At 43.9% G+C, this 19,693-nt stretch overlaps 1 long non-coding RNA gene across 1 annotated transcript in view; it reads right to left on the bottom strand.

Annotated features, from left to right (window-relative positions):
- Nucleotides 1-1,410: 1,410 nt before the first annotated feature.
- The window catches only part of LOC112405185 (uncharacterized), a 124,488-nt gene continuing 106,205 nt past the window's right edge, over nt 1,411-19,693 (bottom strand). The window contains exon 5 of the long non-coding RNA XR_003004282.1: nt 1,411-2,499. This is a non-coding gene — a long non-coding RNA (uncharacterized LOC112405185). The remainder of the gene's footprint in view (nt 2,500-19,693) is intronic.

Genomic DNA, 19,693 nt, shown 5'->3' with positions numbered 1-19,693 from the left:
ACTGTGCCACCAGGGAAGCCCTAAAATGGAATTTTGATTCATTAATCCATTTTTGGCTGTTTGGTCTTAAAACGTGCACCTATATATTTTCACATGGAGGCTCAAAGACAAACAGGTGCTGGTCTCTTGGTTGAAGTTTTATGATGACTAGTAAGTTAGGAGGGGTGAAGAGCAGGAAAGCAGGGCATGACGCTATCTGTCCCGAGGTCAGATGGGAAAAGGTGCAGTTTGCTGGATCACAGGCCCCCAGGCAAAACGTCTCATTTCTTCTGCCATCTTCCTGTCTTGCTTTGTGTCCTGGGTGAGCCCCCTGCCTTGGCCCCCAATCTCTGTGAGGGCGTTTGTGCGGGGCACAGTGTCTGTTCTCTGTATCCTTGGGTCCGTGAGAAATGATTGATTGCTCCCCAGAGGTAAGAAGTACAACATGCCGAAGAATCCGGGGAAAGGTCCCTGGCTCCTGGCCCCACCCCACCAGGCTGTTTTCCAGCACACACTTTCTCCTTTGATTGAACTGCTGCACACCCTGCCACCGGACCCCTGTCCCATGTAATGTAGCTGCTCAGACCAGGACACAGGAAGACAAGCAGAGTGCAGGGGCAGTCGGCAGCCCAGCCCACGCCAAAAGGGAGTCAACCATACAATACTGTACCGAGTTAACAATACTGTATTGTACATTGAAACCCTCGTTAAGAGGGGAGATCTCGGGCTTCCCTGGTGGCGCAGTGGTTGAGAGTCCGCCTGCTGATGTAAGGGACACGGGTTCGTGCCCCGGTCCAGGAAGATCCCACATGCCGCGGAGCGGCTGGGCACGTGTGCCATGGCCACTGAGCCTGTGTGTCTGTCTGAGCTCTGCAATGGGAGAGGCCACAACAGTGAGAGGCCCGCGTCCCGCAAAAATAAAAAAAGAGGGTAGATCTCATGTGTGTTCTTACCACAGTGAAATAAACATTTTAAAGAAAGGAGTCAGTCAATCTGGCTGCCTTTGGTTGCTTTGGTTTCAGGAAGAGTAGAACAGATAGAGACACTGAGGGGCAGAGGGGCAGCGACCTGCCTGAAGGTGCACAGTGGGTGTTGGCAAGACCGAGCATCACCCCTGCCCCCCAGTAATGGCTGGAGGGAGCCTTGGGGGGAGTAAAAAGCTAGCAGGGGGGCTTCCCTGGTGGCGCAGTGGTTGATAAAAAAAAAAAAAAAAAAAAAAAAGCTGGCAGGGCTGATCTGGGGCATTTGTCCAAATTGTTTTCTGGGCCTTTTGTTAATTAATCGATTCAAAACTTCTTTCATCTAATAAATATTTGCTTGTCATTTAAGTACCAGGTCCAATGGTAAACAAACAAACAAAAACCCTCAAAACAGCATAGTACCTGGTGGAGTTTACTGTCTAGCTGGGAACAGAAGCGAGCATCAGGTGATTTGCCTACGTTGCGCTGAGGTGGGGCTCAGAGAGCTTTCAGAGAGGCACCCAGCCTCACTTGGCCTGGGGACAGGATGGGGGAGGACAGACATGGAAGGATGAGTAGGGGTCGGTCAGGCAACCTGTAGGTTTGGGGCAAGAAGATGCTGGTGAGGGTGTTCTGAGCCATCAGCAAGCTTGCGGCAACCCCCTGCCGGTAGGAGGAAGTAGAATGGATTCCGAGAGCTGGGTAAGCCTAGGGCCTGAGGCACAATGTGGCAGATGTGAAGAGAGACCTAAGGGATTGATCAGGAGAACTTCGAAGTCAGGCTGAGTCCGAGGGTCTTGGGGAATCATCATAGGTTTCAAGCCAGGAGCAGTGTGATTGGACTTGTGCCTGGAAATGCCCCTTCTGGCTGAAGAATGGAGGCTGGGCTGGGGGAGGGCGGGAGTGGAGGCCGGCATACTGGATAGGAGGGGTGTGCAGCCTCTGGAGGAGAGCACCGGTGGGAGAAACTGGGCTCCAAGCAGCTGCTCGTGCCACTCACTTTGACTCCCTCTTGCTTGCATCCAGCTGGCCTCCTGGGCGCTCTAGAGCTAGGCCATCACTCCCACTGAAGGCAGTGGTCAAATCATGGTACAATGTTCTGTGACCTCCTCTGGAGTCCTGGAGCAGAGGAGGGGAAGCGAGAGAACACGGCCGGGTGGAGAGAGAAGCAGAGCAGTCTCCCCAAGGGCTGTGCTCACCAGTCTTTGGCAGATGGCCCTGTGGGGTAGTGGGTGAGGCTCTTGTCACTTGTTTTCCATTTCCAGGCTGCCTTCCTAAATGTCGCTCTTATCTCAGGAAATGAGTTTGAAGTTTCGCAGACTCTTGGTGCTGGGGATGGCAGAACGGCCTTTGCTGTGTCTGAGAGGGCTGCTCTCTGGTCCTGATGGCCCTGGTGGCTGCTGGGGTCTCCTCAGGCACTCCCTGGCTATGGCACCTTGGCCAAGTGGTTGATCAGCCTGGACCCCTTCCTCTTCCAGAGATAGTAGAGACTTGTCTATAAGTTATCCCCAGAGAGTCTACGTAGAGAGGTGGTCCAAGGGCTTGGGGACATTAACGCCGCCTGATGGGGAGAGGATGGGAGAAATGAGAGGAAGGTGGTCAGTGAGGCCACTGTCAGCGCCGGCCTAGGGGAAGGAAGGCTTTGCTGACCATCCTGACCGTCTTCCAGTTGTTGCAGCACCTGACCCATCTTCCATATCACTCTGTTGGCTTAAGACATCTGTAAACAGAGTGAATAAAACATGGAGGTTTTTTGTCCAACAGGTTTGTTTTCCTGTTTCAGACTCTGGAGGAGGAAACACTTTTGCTCCCCTGGCTCTGCCATCCGCCCTCCCTGGACCCAAGGCAACTGTTTTCCCCTCCGAGGCTCCTGCCCTCAGAGAGGCTGCCGGCCACCCTACCCTGACGTACCCTGGCTGTGTCGCAGGAGCCACGCGCTGGATGCCGCAAGCCAGAGCTGCAACGCCTTTCCTGGCCCTCGGTTCCACTGCCTGGCTGTGAGCCAACACCTCCTTTTATAGAAGGTCTATTTGCCGGCAAGACTTGACCAGAAAATGCCTCATTTCCATAATGAAGGTTCAGGTGCAAACGGTGGAAGTGGAGAAAAAGCCTTGGGGTCCCAGGAGCCCCTGCTACCTTGTGTGTGACATCTAAGTCTAACTCAGCCTTGGGAGCCCCATCACCGGGCCCTGCCCCTGCTCCAACAATAGGCATCACTCCTGCCAAGGAAAGCTGGCTCAGATCCTGGAGGGCAACACCCGCGGCTCCCACCTCCCTGGCAGGAGGCACAGGGCAGACAAGAGCTCTGTAATCTACAGCAAGCCCGTTGCATTCCTGGAGACTTGCCCTACCCCAGGCATAAGACTTGCACGGGGACTTAAGCAAGGATAAGACTGTAATCCAGTCCTGACCTGTGTGGCAGATTATCCCACGTTGAGCCAACATGGCCAGGTCTTCAAGGCCCTGCACCCATCTATTGTTTTGTCCTCTTTTTGTTCTGTTTTGCTTCTAATTGGATAAACTATGGCATAGAGCAGAGGTTAAGATGCCCAATATTAGAAGAGGGAGGGTCAGGCCTCAAACTCAGACCTAATATCCTGTATCATGTGATGTGGTGAGAAGGAAGTTGGGGCAAATGAATTAAAGGGGCTCTGTGTGGCCCAGGACAGTGTCCACCACAAAGTGCCTTAATCCCTTCTTTATCCACTCATTTATTCAATAAATATGTCATATGCTTACGTTTCTACAGACACTGGGAATTAAAAAATGGATATGTCACCATCCCTGTCCTTCATGAGTCCACATTTCCCCCTCTGTTACTGTCATAGACTTATTCTTCTACAAAGTTTATTTAGAGGATTTGCAAAATCAACAAATGCTTCTTATCTTTTAATATACTTGAGACTCTCCCAGTATCTTGCTAACAGGCTGACTCTGAGTCAGTACGTCTGGGTGGACCTGAGGTTTTGCATCAGGATGTGATGCTGTTGGTCCTGGACCACTTTGAGTAGCTACGGTCTGTTCTTCAGAAGAAATTTCTACTTTGGTCTCTCTCAGTCAAACCCACCACATACTCTCCTTCTGGCTGAAACTTTAGTCCAGCTGTGGCATATTGCAGGGATTCCATCCACTGGTAATATAGCATAGTGGCTAACTATTCGTCTGAATGTCAAGCCAACTCAACCTCGAGTCCTGGTTTTGCTTCACACATGGAATCTGGAGAATTTACTTACACTTGCTAAGCTTCAGGTTTTCCATTGGTGATGGGAAGGATAATATTAGCACCTACCTTATGGATTTTGCTGTAGAAAATAAATGTGCAAATGCGTGTACCATTCTTAGTATAGTTCCTCATACATAGTAAGAACCCTGTAAATTCTTAAAAACAATAAAATGCCAATTTTTTTTGGCTGACTGCAAGATGTGGCTCTTAAGCTGATGGGTCTATCCATAGGTAAAGAATGACTTGGATTCCTTGGAAGAGTTATAACATCATCTCCAAGGCCATAGGGTATTGCAATAGAGAAGGGTCCTTGATAACCCTGGTCCTGGCCGCTGCAGTGGGCCAGAACATCTGCCTTGTGGCTAGTGAATACTTCTGAAGGGACCTATGCCAAGAGAAACAACATTGTTTAATGAATGACCTGCTGCTGTGGGTACTTCTGAGGAAATATTGGGGCCAGATGGGGCCTCTTGGGACCCCAACCAGGAGTGAGTGGGGGACTTCCTGAGCCCTTTCTGTTGTTTCTAGGAGGGTGCTAGACGTCATTGCTTCTCCTCTGACTGTTAGGATTGGCTGTGGCTTTCTGTCTGGGAAAAGTTTTAAATTCTGGACCCTAACTAATGACAGGAACTGGACCTGACCACTGAATTTGCCTCAGGATGCTAGGATTGGGATCAGAGAGCATCCCAATGGGATCCATTCATTGTGCTGGGCCACGGTCAATAGGAAAAAGAGGAAATTTTCCCAAATTAGTGTATAGCTCCTTCCCAGTGCTGTTGATATTACTGCCTTCTACTATGTTTAAATGCAATTTCTTTTTTCTTTTTTCACTACAGTGGCTGTCTCTATTTTTTTTCTTTTTATAAATGTATTTAGTTATATTGTATTTTTGGCTGCGTTGGGTCTTCATTGCTGCAAACGGGCTTTCTCTAGCTGCAGCGAGCGGGGACTACTCTTCGTTGCGGTGTGCGGGCTTCTCATTGTGGTCGCTTCTCTTGTTGCGGAGCACGGGCTCTAGGCGCACAGGCTTCAGTAGTTGCAGCATGTGGGCTCAGTAGTTGTGGCTCACGGGCTCTAGAGTGCAGGCTCAGTAGTTGTGGTGCGCGGGCTTTGTTGCTCCGCGGCATGTGGGACCTTCACGGACCAGAGCTGGAACCTGTGTCCCCTGAAGCGGCAGGCGGATTCTTAACCACTGTGCCACCAGGGAAGTCCAGTGGCTGTTTCTGATGCTGCTAAATTATAGTTTGTGTACGTGCATGTTTTTTCCCACATATGTAGGTGACAAACATGACACTTATCTAACATTTGGTGTATCTCCAAGCACATGGAGAGGATCAGAGAGGATCCATGATGCAGGGGAGTGGTTGATGTTAATTCATAGGTTTCTTCTGCCTTTGTCTCAGTAAGGAAATAGATTGTAATAGTAACACATTTTGGGGGTTTTATTTCACGGGGAAAGTAGAAAATTGCCTTGTGAGGATAGCTCCACTCAATGATTATTCAGAGTTTCAGGCACTAAAATTCACCATTTCTGTGCTTTATATTAATGGCTTTGATAAGTTAAAAAAATTAAATATATTTCACTCTTCCTCTGCCAAAGCACGTGAATAGCAGCAGGAAGGACTGAATTAAGAAGATAATTTATTTCAGAATAATAAATTATTTCAGATAATTTATTTTAAATAGGGGGAAAGAGCTTTCAAACTCATGGCTCAGAACCTCAAGAAACAAGATTTAACAAATTTAAGGAGCACAAATTTAAGGACAAAGGATACACAAGAGAGGAAAAGCAGAGAGGGGCTCTGAACTCAGGGAGTGTCTTGGGGGTTAGGACATAGATAAGGAACAATTTGGCAAATATGTTAATTAAATAATTTCACATCCTGATTAGGACTGTAAAGGCAATAACAGGAAATGTGCTGAAGAATAACCCAGGGCACCACCTATTTTGGCTAGGGTGGTGAAGACAGACCTTCCTGAAAGAGCGACCTTTAAGCTGAGACTGTAGGATGAGAAGGAACAAGGTCATGCTCTCTTTCCCTGGCAATTTAGTTAAAGTTAATGAAAAGGGTGGAATAGATAACTTACCCTTGGCCAAGCCGATTTCCCACCTACTTCTCAGTGCCAGGGAGCTAACATTTTTAAAGGCTTTGTGCAGGAGCTTTCTTAAGCCCAAGCCCTATGTGACGGGGTGACCCCATCTTCAGCAAAGGAAAGCAATTCTGGAGGTTAAGAAACTTGGCAAGGGTTGCACAGGGAGTGTAACAGCCTTGGTTGAGGAATAGCACGTCAGGAAAATACAAGTACTGACGGCTTTTATTCTTCCAAGCAACTGATAAAACCGGTTTTTTTGGGTTTTTTTGTTTTTTTTTTTGGACGAGGGCCCACCTTGCATACACTAGCTGAGGAGGGGAAATGTAAGACAGAGTTTTAAAGGTATCTCAGTGCATCTAAATACATTTAGCTTGACTCAGCAATTAGTAGTCAGATCTGAGTGTTAAATTTTTGGTCTCATTTTCCTGCATCCTCTCTATTCCTAGCCCCTGTTGAGGGCAGAGCAAAGCTGGTAGGAAAGACCAAGAGGTCAGTTTTGGACAAATACGTTTGGCATGCCTATTGGGCAATCTATTAGAGATGGCGAGTGGGCAGTTTGACATATGAATTTAGAATTTAGGAGAGAGATGCAAGCTAGAGGTATATACTTGGGAGTTGTCAGCCTATAAGTGGCATTTAAAGTCTTGAGACTGGAAGAGGTCATCCATGGACTGAGTGTGGTAGAAAAGAGACGTCCAAACACTGAACTCTGGGGTACTCCAGAGTTTGGGGAGAAAATGAAGAATCATCAAAGGAGACTGAAAAATGCTGATGAGAAAGAAGGAAAACAAAGCAAATGTGGAGTCCTGAATACCAAGAGATAAAAGGATTTGCAGAAGAAGGGAATGATCTGCTACATCAAATTCTGCTACTACATCAAGTAAAATGCTGACTGAGAATTGAATCAGCAATGTGGATGTCATTGGTGATCTAGAAAAGAGTGGTTTTGGTGAAATGGTGAGGACAAAGGCTTGATTGCAACAGGCATAAGAAAGAAATGGAGAAGAGGAATTGGAGACAGAAACTTTGAGAATTTTTCCCTAAAGAAAGCAGAGAAGTGGGGCAGCAGTTAAATGGGAAGAGGAATCAAAGGGATTTTTTTTTAAGATAGGAAAAATAACACTATATGTATGCAGATAGGAGTAATTCAGGAAAAAGAGAAAATTAGGGCAGGAGAGAGAGGAGAATTACTGGAGTGATGTCCTTGCATAGGTGAGAGGGAATGGGAGCTAGTGCCCAAGTGGAGGGATTGGCCTTTTGGCACAAATGGTTCTTCCACAGTAATAGGAGGAAAGGTAGAGGGTAGTTGCTAGTAGGTATGTAGATGTGGAGTGGAAGTTTGTGAACGTTCTCTTAAGACTGCTTCAATTTTCAATGTAGAGTTACCTGGGTGTCAAAAATAGAAAATTAAAACCTGGGAGAGCAGGCTTGTGTGTTATTTCTGTAGCCACCGTGATGAGGGCATGGTAGTTGGGCAGGCACTGCCTGGGGTTGGATTTTAATAGCCATGAAGGGAGATAGACAAGATTATGGGCTAGCATAAGGAGCTAAGGTGACTGCATAAAGCCCAGACTCTTAAAAGACACCAGTGAAAGTTTGGAAAACATTCTGCCCAGTGGCCCAGGGAGATCATGGGGAAGCTTATCTAGTTCTGCCTAGGCTCTGAATGAATAAAAGCACTCAGGGAAATGGAAACCCCTATCTTGAGCTCCTGGAAAATTAGTGGTTCAAATATATGCAAGCCTCATGGGGCAGAAACCCAAAATCCAGAGCCAGTGATGCCTATGGGGCACCTGCAGAAGCAAATAAAAAGCAAATTGTCCCCTACTCCCCTTCACATCCCACTGGAGGGATGCTCTCACAATCAAGACTGCAGGCAAGTCTCACAGGAAAACAATTCCCACTAAGGATGAACTCACTGTAAAAGTTATAAAACACATGAGATAAAAAAAATCCAACATGAATGAGATTAAGAAGATCCAGCTAATAAAAGGATTAGAGACTCAAATACTTCAGATAATAGAACAATTGCCTAGAGACTTTAAAATAAATGAACTTAAATGAGTAAGAGCATATAATAAGAAATCAGAAGTGTAAGAAAAGAACAACACAATAAAAATAGAATTTCTAGAAGTTAAAAAAAATCATTAATACTAAAATATCAGTGAAGAAATAAAACAACAGATTAGAAACAGTTGAAGAGGGAATCAGAAAATTAGAAGATCTCTCTGAGGAGAATTAACATAGAGAAATAAAGAAACTGAAACTATGAAATTGATGTGAAACGCATGGAGGAAAAACAGTCCAACTTATGCCTAATAGGAGTTTCAGAAGAGGAAAAGGAAAGGGAATGAAAGGAAAGTAAATATTAAAAACAAACAAACAAACAAAAAGCCAATGACTGGGAATTTCCATAACTGATGACATGAGTCCTCAGAGATAGGAAGTACAATGTCCCAAAGAGTATAAATGCAGTCAAATTCACACGTAGATGCATCAGGGTGGAAATGCGTCTAGAAGGCTTATAAGAGAAGATTCTGAAAGGAACCCAAGATAAGAGACAATTTATCTAAAAAGAAATATTTAGACTTAGACTTCTTAACAGCCACAACAGACAATGGAGTAATGACAATGTCATCACTGGAGTGTCATTACTCCAGATGACAACGGAGCAATACACCAATGTGCTGAGCAAAAATTAAAATCATACTAGAATTCTTTTTTTTAAAAATTTATTTATTTCATCTTATTTATTTTTGGCTGTGTTAGGTCTTTGTTGCTGTGCGTGGGCTTTCTCTAGTTGCTGCCAGTGGGGGCTACTCTTCGTTGCGGTGTGGGGGCTTCTCATTGTGGTAGCTTCTCTTGTTGTGGAGCATGGGCTCTAGGTGCACGGGTTTCAGTAGTTGTGGTGCACGGGCTTCAGTAGTTGTGGTGCATAGGCTTCGTTGCTCCACAGCATGTGGGATCTTCCCGGACCAGGGCTCGAACCCATGTCCCCTGCATTGGCAGGTGGATTCTTAACCACTGAGCCACCAGGGAAGCCCCATACTAGAATTCTATAGCTAGTTAAATTATCACTCAAGAGGGAGGGTAAAATATGGACATTTTTGGATAAAAACTGAAAGAGTTTACTGTTTATAGAGTGTTGCTAAAACAAGTACTAAAGGATGTGCTCCAGAAAGAAGGTGTGGGGTCTATTTTATTATTTTTTTGTATATTTCTGTTTTTCTGATATGTTCCAAAAGTAAAATAAAAATTCCTTATCTATTTATGTATCTAAATAAATCTATCTAAAGCAGTTTAGCTTCTAGTTGCTGCCTTCATTGATCTCCAAAAAAATTAAGTCCTAGAATTGGGTTAACTCTGAAGTTTTTTCTTACTTCACAGAAAGATTGGTCTTAATCAAAATGGCCTGAGAATTAAAAAAAAAAAGAAAAGAAAAGAAAGAAAGGAGGAAGAGAAAAAGCAGAACCTGGGACTAGATCCCTAGAGAATTACTCTGGTCAGTTTATGAGTCTCAAAACTTTACAAAGATATGCTTCCAGAGGCAACCTCTGGCCGAAAACCAAAGACCATTACCAAAAAATTATTGAAATTCTCCACAAGCAGGTGAACCATCCATTTAGAAGGCAGCCAAACACTCAGGAGACCTTGTTAATGTAGATGAATTAGCTGAAAAGAATGCTAAGACTTTGGTTCACATATTTTATTTCTCTGACTAGATACTTCTCTGGGGATAGAGGAAAGTGCCTTTATGGGATAGTAAAAGTTTGTAAACATATGAAATTAATGAGACATTCCTAAAGAAAATGTAAGAGAAAATTTTTTGTGTGGAAAATGGGAAGAGGGGCTATAAAAATGGTGAATGCTGGGAAAGTGATGTTTAAAAAAAAAAAAAAACCTGTAAGGGAAGTAAAGGTACCAACAAAGAGAACAGTACTACACTGGGAGAAGAAATGGGGCCATAAAAATCTCTATTTGAGAAAGGAGGCTTCCGAGGAGAGTCTGTAATCCTATCATTTGGCATAGGTTGGAACCCTCTTTTGGGCTGCCAGGAAAGATGCTTAAATCACAATGTTTATAGTTTCCTTCCATGGAACTTCAGGAAAATAGCCAAATATGCATTATTGAATATGGATTCAAATCTGATGGGCTGAGTCATGCACTATATTGGGACTCGAATTCTCAATTTGGCTCCTTCCTTAGGTTCTCGGGTCATCTTTCATCCAGGGAAGATGTATTGAGCCTGACTCCATGCCAGGCAGTGCACAAGGGGTCCAGCAGTGCTACTTCGGTTCTCTAGGTCATCATCCTCCCTGGCAATTATTTCACAACTGTTCTCTCTCCCCAACCTTCCGATACTTTATCTACCCTCTCTCAGCTAATGATCTCTCTCCTCATCTCACTGAGAAAACAGGAGTACGTAGAAGAGAACTTCAACAGTTTCTACCAATTGTATCTACACAACTATACTCAGCCTGCCCTCTAGTTACAATGAGTTAACTGGCTGGGCTCCTAATTGGGGCTAAACCCTCTGTAGGGTCACTGGATCTCTTCTCCTCTCATCAACTCCAGCCATTCTCCTCTCCATCCAGCACTTTCTGTACCGGGATCATTTCCAGCATCATCCGAGTACTCCCTTGATTCCATGTGCAGCTCCATCTCCCGTTTCTCTGCACTTCTTTTACTACTACTGCTTCTACTATTACTACTACTACTACTTACAACTACGACTACTATTACTATTACCACCAGTACTAAATCTTCTACAGAGTTATCTGTATTTATAGTTGCCACTTCCTCTTCTCTCATGCTTCCTTAAATTCTTCCAATCAGGATTTCATCTCCACAACTCTACTAAAACAGCTCTTGCCAAATTCACTGACAGCCCTCATGCTGCCAAGTCCAATAATCATCTCAGATCTCATTATTTGACACAGTTGATCACTCCTTCCTTTTTGAAACAATTTCTTTGCTTAGCCCTCAGTTCACCACTTCTCTTGATTCTTCTTCCTATCTCAGCGAACATACCTTCTCAGTGTCCTTTGCTTTAAAAGGCTCTTCTCATATTCCTGATCTCCAGTTGCTGGAATGCCCCAGGACTCAGTCCTTGGAGCTCTTCTCTAAGTACAGGCCCTCCCTAGGTTATCTTATACAGTCTCATGACTTTAAATACCATCTCTCCATTAATAATTTCCAAATTTGTGTATCCAGCATGACCTCTCTCTTGAACCAGTTTCCCACTTGACATCTCCACTTGAATATCCAATATGAATGTCAAAATTTATATTTCTAAATAGCAACTCTTCATTTCTACCCCACCCCCAATCTGCTTCTCCTTCTGTCCTCCCCACCACATTTAATAGTGGCTCCTTTCTATTAGTTGCTTAGGTCAAATATCTTGTGCTATCATGCAGTGAAAAAAGAGTAGACTGAGATTGAGGCAAGCTGGTTTCTAGGCTGAGGTCCACCGCAAAAGCAATGTGCCATGGGCCTGTTGGCTGACTTCTCTGGGGAGAGGTTCCCTCCCCTCCCACTTTCTTCCTCTGTCAAATGAAGAGGTTCAGTAGTGCTACTGCAGGGAAATCAACCTGATTTTCTGAGTTAGCACCACTTACAATTAACTCTGTTCCATTCCATCCAATAAATATATGCCAAACATCTACCATGTCCAAGACACTATGCTAATGACAATGAGGAAAAAAAGGCACTCCTTACCCTCATACCATACTTCATAAGGAACAGAAGACCTTGCATATTAGAATGAAAATAAATATATATATTTTAAACTATGTAGTATAGTTTTGTACCCTACCCTCATCTTCAGATGAGGAAACTGAACTGATGTGCAGAAAAGTGAAGTGACTTATTCATGAATATACAGCTAATAGGTAGTGGAGTTGGGACTTTCCAAAAGGGTCAAATTCGATTACTCCAAAGACAAAATTCAGTTCATTTCCCCAACATTAACCACTTTAAAAAAATCAGAATATAGTTTCCAAAGCTTAAAACTTTTGAATTTTGATAACCTTTTAGAAGCAGTAGGCGAGGTCTCATTGGGAGACGATCCTTATATTTTTGCAGCTTGATAGTCTATCTATACCAATATGCAAGAGCAGGCAGGATTTAAACGCCTAAAGATGAATAGCTTGTCCACCTGTGTACACAGTCCAGTGTTTGGACAGGATGAGCTATGATTAATTTAAATCAATAACTTAAAAACAAAGCACTCCACCCATTCTATAAGAAAGGATCATAAAATTCACAAAGGGCACCTGAAACAGCCCGTAAAAAACAGTCATGGTTAATGCCTGGGTCAATACTATCCACCTATAATTTACAAAAACTATGAGAGAGAAAGCCACAGGGGTCTCGACACACCCATCCTAACTATGAACTAATTTCTCCCTGACTATGAGGGAACCCTTTTATAAGGAATTCAGTTCCTTGAACTTGACCTTGCTTAGCGTCTTTAGAGTGAAGTAGAAAATGACTGCCAGATTGAGAGAGAAATCTTTTATTTTTTGGCCAGACTCTGATCAGTGGAGAAATGAGATAATGATGCCTGGTGAGTGAGTACCCTCACTCACCAGGAAGAGGAGACTTCCCTCATCTATAGCTGCTGGAAACGAGGAGTAGCCATGTGGAGCAGCAGTGCTGCTGGAGGCTTTGCAAGGCTATTCTCCGTGAATAAGGTCACTGCATTGTGAAGTCCGAATTTGTCTTAGTTAAAAGGGACCTGTGTCAGCACCTTCTGACTCCTTTGCTTCACAAATATGTCCTCAAGCATAAAAAGCACTGTGCCCAGCATTATCACATTGATCTGTAAGGTGGGGTAGGGGTCAGTGTTTCCATTTTAGATGAGAATTTGAGCTCAGAAGATGTTCAAGGACTCACTCAAGGTCACGCACAGCTAGTCTGTCACGGAGAAGGAGCCTGAACCATGGTTCTATCCTCTGAGTTTGGTAACTGGCCATCGCTAATCTTACAAAGCAGGATGTGAAGCTCATCAAGGTAAAGTAACTTCCCACGGTTGCCTAGGGAATTTGTACAAGGGCAGAGACTTGAGTACAGACCTCTGATAATTCAGCAGTGCCAAGGGGAGTGGTCACTGCTCAATGAAGAGACACATGTCTCCCAGGGCAGGATCTTCCTTCCTTCCTTCCTGTCCCCTAAGGGATTTGCCCATCTGCCTTTTTCTGCTGCTACCCTCTGTTCTCCCACTTGGATTCCACTGAAGAAAATGCCAGAAGATCCTGACACGTACACAATCTTTTCCTCCCCCTGACCCTGAGAATCAGGAAACCCCTTCAGTTTTGTGCAGTTTTGTTTTATTTTCAAATTTAATAACCATGGGAAAAAAGAAGATAAATTAATGAGGTACCCAAACTTCCAGATAGTAGAAAATTTAAAAATAATAGTGATAATTTTCCTAAAATAATAACTCTAAGTGCTTAGCATAGGACCCAATCTACTAGATGCTCAACCAATCAATAGATATCTACTCATTATTATAATTACTCTTGGCCATTCAGCGAATTAGAAGCAGAACCTGTCTTCACAATCCTTGCATAGCGCTCTATCACATTTGCTTCACTGGGCTGTGATGCTTGAATTAAACAGCACAGGTAAGACAGAGGCTGTGAACTTGGGGGAGAGGAGTAAAAAGATGGGGCAAATTACAGTTGATCAGTTCCAAAGGGCGGGTCATCTAGGGAGGGTTTCTGCGTGGGTGCAGGGAATGCAGGGCTCAGACGGAAGGTGTACATTGCTTGGCTCCTTGGAATAAAAAACCAGAAAAGTATGTATTTGGCTAGAGAGTTAAGAACTAATGAGAAAGAGGGGCAGAAACTGTCCCCTGTGCTGCCTGTTCTGCCAGTAGGGTACAAACTTTTTTCCCTTTCGGTCCAGAGTGAAAGGAGGAGATGGTAAAGGAGGAAGACTTTGGGGATCCAGAAGGGTCTGGAGGCCTGCGGAAAGGGAAGGTGCCTTCCTTAGCTTTGGACCCCTTCTAGATTATATCTAATCACACACCGGCCAAGAAATCTCCGGACTCCCCCAGCATGCTCTCTTCCCTGCTCCACTGGCACGGCCCCTCTGCCCATTCATTTAGTCCCATCTCTGTCCCAGATGGCTGCAAAGCCCAGTGATTCCATGTTCCCCTCAGCTCCTCCCCAACAAGCCTTTTCCAAGACTCCCCTCCTCAGAGGGACACCCCGCCCTCCCCCATGCTGGCCATGTGGAGTCTGTCTTTTTCCTCCCATCTCTTTACACTTGTGTATTTGGTCTTTGATGCAGGGGCTGACCCCACATGTTATATTACCGTGTGCAGAGCACATTCTGCAGGCGAATGACTTACAGCACATGCTTGTCTTCTGTTCTTTCTATTACGGGCGTGATTTAGAAGACGAATGTTTATAACATGACCCAAGGAATTTCATCCTCCTCTGGAAAATTGTGTAGGAGAGAATCCTAATGGACAAAGAGTAATGGCTTCTGGGCTCCAGCCAAATGTTTGGTCTTTTAAAAAGCCTCTGCACTCACCTTTTATTGTTTATGGTAAACTCTCTACTTTACTATGGTCGCTAGCTCTTTCCAAAGGGAGTGGTGATAAATAAGTGAGCATCTCATTTGCTTTCCCAGAGAAACAAATTGTAATTGCCGTGATGATGTGTTAATTCTGTATTAAGTGATTTCTTGACCAAGTACCTTAAAAGGCTGTACAGCTTTCCTCTCCTGCATCGCACTGAGGACGGGAGTGGGGGAGAGAATCTGAAAGACAAATCAGACTGAAGCGCTGGGGACACGCAGCAGAAGAGTAAGTCCTTGTCAGTGGAAAACAACTCAGCAGTGTCTGCCTCCTGTAGGTCCTTGGCAGGTGGTTGGCATGATGGAACAGTACAGGATTTGCTGTCAATCCTGGTTCAATCACTTGAGTAAGGGATGTAACCACTCTGAACCTCAGTTTCCTCTTCTGAAAATGGGGATAATAAGTACCGCTGAGGGCTGTTGCAAGGATTAAATAAAATAAAGTGTGTGTAAAGAGGATAATGGTAATAATAAATACTTCCTGCTGTGTTTTCCTCTGACAGATTTCTTGCATCATTATGACCCTGCGGAAGGAAGAGTGTGGATGCTGCCTCAGGAGAGAGAAGGCTATTATGGAGGAGTACCCCTTTAAGATGGGAAGGGGAACTGAAACTCCACAAAGGAGTCTAAGGAGTAAAATAACTTTAAGGGAATCCCTGGGAAGACTGAGAAAATGTCAAGTCCCTTTAAAGAATTCCGCTTAAACATGACATCTCTTAACTGGTAGATTGGAAAAGGTAAAGTGTTAGCATAACAACCGGGGATAGGGCATAGATTTTCTCCAAAAAATGAGGTTAACGTGTGAATTCCTAGGTTTCTCAGGGCCTAGAGAAGATGGTACTGGCCCTAAGTGAAGCTGTCCCATGGGGAAAAAGAACCCCATATGATGACAATGGGGTAGACTCTATCTAGGTGTCGGGGAGAGAGAAGGTCATGGCTCTGGAGTGCCAGGAAGCTATGTACCGGACATCTAATTAGTTGTTCAAGACCAGTGAACATGCTGCTCAGTAGAGCCAGCAACACCCCAAACCACACCATTTAAGGGGACCAGAGCCAGCAGCGAACAGACCATGAGTTTCATCAGCCATGGACTTTAGCCACAGACACCAGACAAGTGCCCAGGGTACAGACCTAGCCAACCACAATGGGTCAAAGACCCAGTTGGTGGGCCCTTTTCCCCATTACCATGAGGACACAGCTTCCCTCCTTAGCCAGATGCCGTCTTGGTTGAGGGAGGTGGGAAACCTAAGTGATAAAACATTTTTCCAAAGAGGCATAGGTTACCCTAAAAAATCTATTAGAACTTTAAAAGACTGTTTCAAATCTGAAGATTCCTGTAAATAGAAAAGTTTCTGTCTCCTGTCTGCCCGCCCCCCATCCCCGGCTCCCTATGCCTGTCCCCAGTAGGATGGGGACTTCTGAGAATTAATTGCAGAGGAATAAGGAGGTCTAACTGACTTGTACACTATTATATTTTAACCCTACTTTGAATTTAATAGCACCACAGATAGGAGACACTCAATGCATGTGTGTTCCCTGAAATGTAATGGAAAATATCAAATTGGGTGGAATCCCTCAAAATGAAAAGATACATTTCTTAACTAAAGTTACTTTCAAAGAAGCTCCTCCTTCCTGGTATATTCAGTGCAACTAACACAGATTAGGAAGAATGCTTATATGTTTTTACTGGTCACAGGCTGGTTTTATTTATTATAACACTGAAAGAAAAGACAAATGAGAATATTTCCTTATGTTTCGGTTAGTGTATTTTTTATATTGAACCTAGTGCAGATTTTTCCCTGCTGCTCCACAAGTGTGAGGGGAGTGAAGACATCATAGCAAGTCCCCTTTTCTAGTGTGATGACATTTTCACCACGTGATGTTCCTCATGCCTCTCCTTCCTAGTGCTCCAGAGTTTGGGTTACCCATCTTAGCCAATAAATTTTTGTTTCTGACCCCTTGCAACATTATTCCAGACTTCGCCTCGTTATTTTGTTATCCATCTTCATTTAATCAGGCCAAAGGCCCTCTGTGAAAGATATTATTATCTCCATCTTGCAAGAGAAACAATGGACCAGCAGAGTTAAGATATTTCTAAATATTTATAGCACATAAAATAATGAGAGTTTGGTATGAGCCCCAAGTCCTTATTAAAATATGATTCTTGGAGGAGGCCTGACAGTTAGAAAATATAATCTGGGAGACCAAGGTAGACATCAGAGTGCCCTACCCTGGCCTCACCCCTTATGGACCCCTAGGAATTTGGCTGAGAAGTGGAGAAAGGAAATATGTTTGCCCACCCTGCCCCTCTCCTCCAGAATTTCCCCAGAGAAGATCACCAACCAGGGGCAGTAAATAACCTATTTTTAGATATCTGACCGTCATCTCTGAGTCAGAAAAACACACAAGTTCCTTTTCAGAAAGTAGAATAGGTTCTTATTTTTCCTGTCATCAAAACAGAAGGTGAGGATTGGAGTTCTCAAGGAACTCCCCCCAAATCTGAAGCAAATCACAAACGGGCAACACTGCTTGGACAGTGTCTGTCAAATCCCCAGTGTTCCTCCAGATCTGATTCCATTTCCAGCTGCGTATGAAGGGGGGAGGGGAAAGGCTTGACAAGGATAGTGATGCTTTATAGATACTTTCCCTTTAGACCAGGACTGTTGAGAGTTTTAAACATGGTAGGGCTAAATTTAGCAATCAAAAACCTAATTTTGATCCTTCTTCAAATCCATTTCACCTAGAAATCCATTACGTAAGAGGAAACATGGAAGGGATCATATTCCCTACCACTCTGAAGTGACCAGGGAGTGGCTTAACTGATGATTTTTAACATTTTTTTTTTTCCCCCAAAGGAAATATTACAGAGAAGGCCAATACATACAACAGCTAAAGGCCAACAGCTCAGGGTGAAATAGAGGACTGACAGGAGCCTCACCCTCTGTTCTCCCTTTTTCTGTCCCTCCCAAACATCCCTGGGACATCCCTTTGGAACCCCACCAGCTCTACAGAGCGTACTTTGAAAACCACTGCATATGAAAAAAATGTGAGTGAGAAAACCACACGTGAAGAATTATTACTAAAGACTCTCGTAAGTGTCATGCTTGTACTTTAGGGAATTATGATTCATTAACCAAATAAGAAATCACCACCATTTCTTCCAGGGTACTTTATCCTAGGAACGCTGGGATACACACAGAATAGATTTATCCATTGCCACAGTGGCCATTTTAAATTTTAGCAAATACTGTGTCTTTGCTTTGATTCTACTTAAATATTCAAATTAGAATTTTATTATTGACCCAGGCACTGTGCTAGACTTAACAGGAGTCATTAAAATGTTCAAAACACAGATATATCTCAAGGAGCTCCCAATGTAGACAGTATGAAATGACACAAATAAATATAAAGTGACACAAATAAATATAAAGTGAAACAAATAAAAGGTGAGTAACAATTCAAAACAAATGAAGAGATGTTACAGGATAATATGTGATTAAAGGCCAAAGTCATTGTCCAGAAAATAATTATAATAGTACCAAGATTGCCTTCTATCTCAGTGGCATCCTAATTAACAGTATCTAGCAAAACAAAGGCGGTCCAGTTCTGCTCTCTTTAGCCCTGGTCACGTCTCCCCTGGAATGTGGACTTAATTCTGGGTGTCTCCCTTTCAGAGGAGCATGGTCCAAGGGTCATTGATTGATTTGATTGATCAGTGATTGACCCTTTCATTGATCATGATCCAGTGATCATGAACATTGATTTCACATCAATGGGCTTTGATGTGAAATCATTTTCTGTGAACAAGTGTTGATAGAGTTATAGCTGCTTTGTCTGGAGAAGGTGGAGCATTAGCGTGACCCTTACTTCTCCAGGGAATTTTCGTTAAAAAGGATATGGCCCATCTCCCTACAACCCTTCTTCCCCTCCATCCTTCCTATTCTCCTCTCCTGTAGGGGCTGGCACCAGGGCGTGCCATTTACACAGACTGCAACGTAAAGGGTATCCTTCAGAGCTATGCAATGGCAGTAGGCCTGCCATTACGAAAAGGGATTTGGTTTTTAACATGTGGCTCCAAAAGGTAGATAAAAATGCAAAGATCGGAAGACAAGATTAGTGAAATTTTGGTTTAGGATAAGGACATTCTAACAGTGGGAGAAGACAGAATGGACAGCTCTAGATGCAAGTATTTGGAAAGGGGGTGGGTAGAGGGGAGTCCATGCTTCCAAGGTGGATAACGGTAAATTAATTGTGCTTTTGTGATGTGATTAGCCTTGAGGCGTTTTATTTTATTTTTTTCACAAGTGCTCTCCTTCTTAATCATCACTGTGATACTCCCAGGTAGGAACTATCATTAACTTTATTTTATAGATGAAGAAACTGCAGCTTGGATAAACTGCTTTACTTTCCTAAGGTCACACAGAAAACCAATCAAAGCTAGCATTTGAGCTCAGGTCTCTCCGATTCTAGAAGGCAAACTCTTAACCATTATGTCACATTGAACTCTCAAAAAGGAGGTACAAAATCCCATTGTTCTTAGTGTGCTCCTCCGTTCAATTGCAGCTAACCTTGATCTACAAATAAAATTAGATCTTGACTTTGTACGTCAAAGGGTAAAATCATTTCTGTGGAACAAAGGTAGGTGAGCAGGAAGTGCCTTGCTCTCACTACTCACTGATATCTCTATCTGGGACTCAGGGGTGAACCTGCACACCTGGGCTCCAGATGGGGGAAGCTGTCTTACACACAGCATAAGCCGCCAGATCCAATTCCATCACTCAGACACCCGATGCTCAAAAGATGTGCAAAGGCTCATGCTGGCTAATTGTTTTTGTCACTTCCCAAATGC

This window comes from Neophocaena asiaeorientalis, unplaced genomic scaffold (genome assembly GCF_003031525.2).
Source record: "Neophocaena asiaeorientalis asiaeorientalis breed wild unplaced genomic scaffold, Neophocaena_asiaeorientalis_V1.1 scaffold171, whole genome shotgun sequence".
Taxonomy (NCBI): Eukaryota; Metazoa; Chordata; class Mammalia; order Artiodactyla; family Phocoenidae; genus Neophocaena; species Neophocaena asiaeorientalis.
This window is presented reverse-complemented; position numbering and strand designations above follow the sequence as displayed.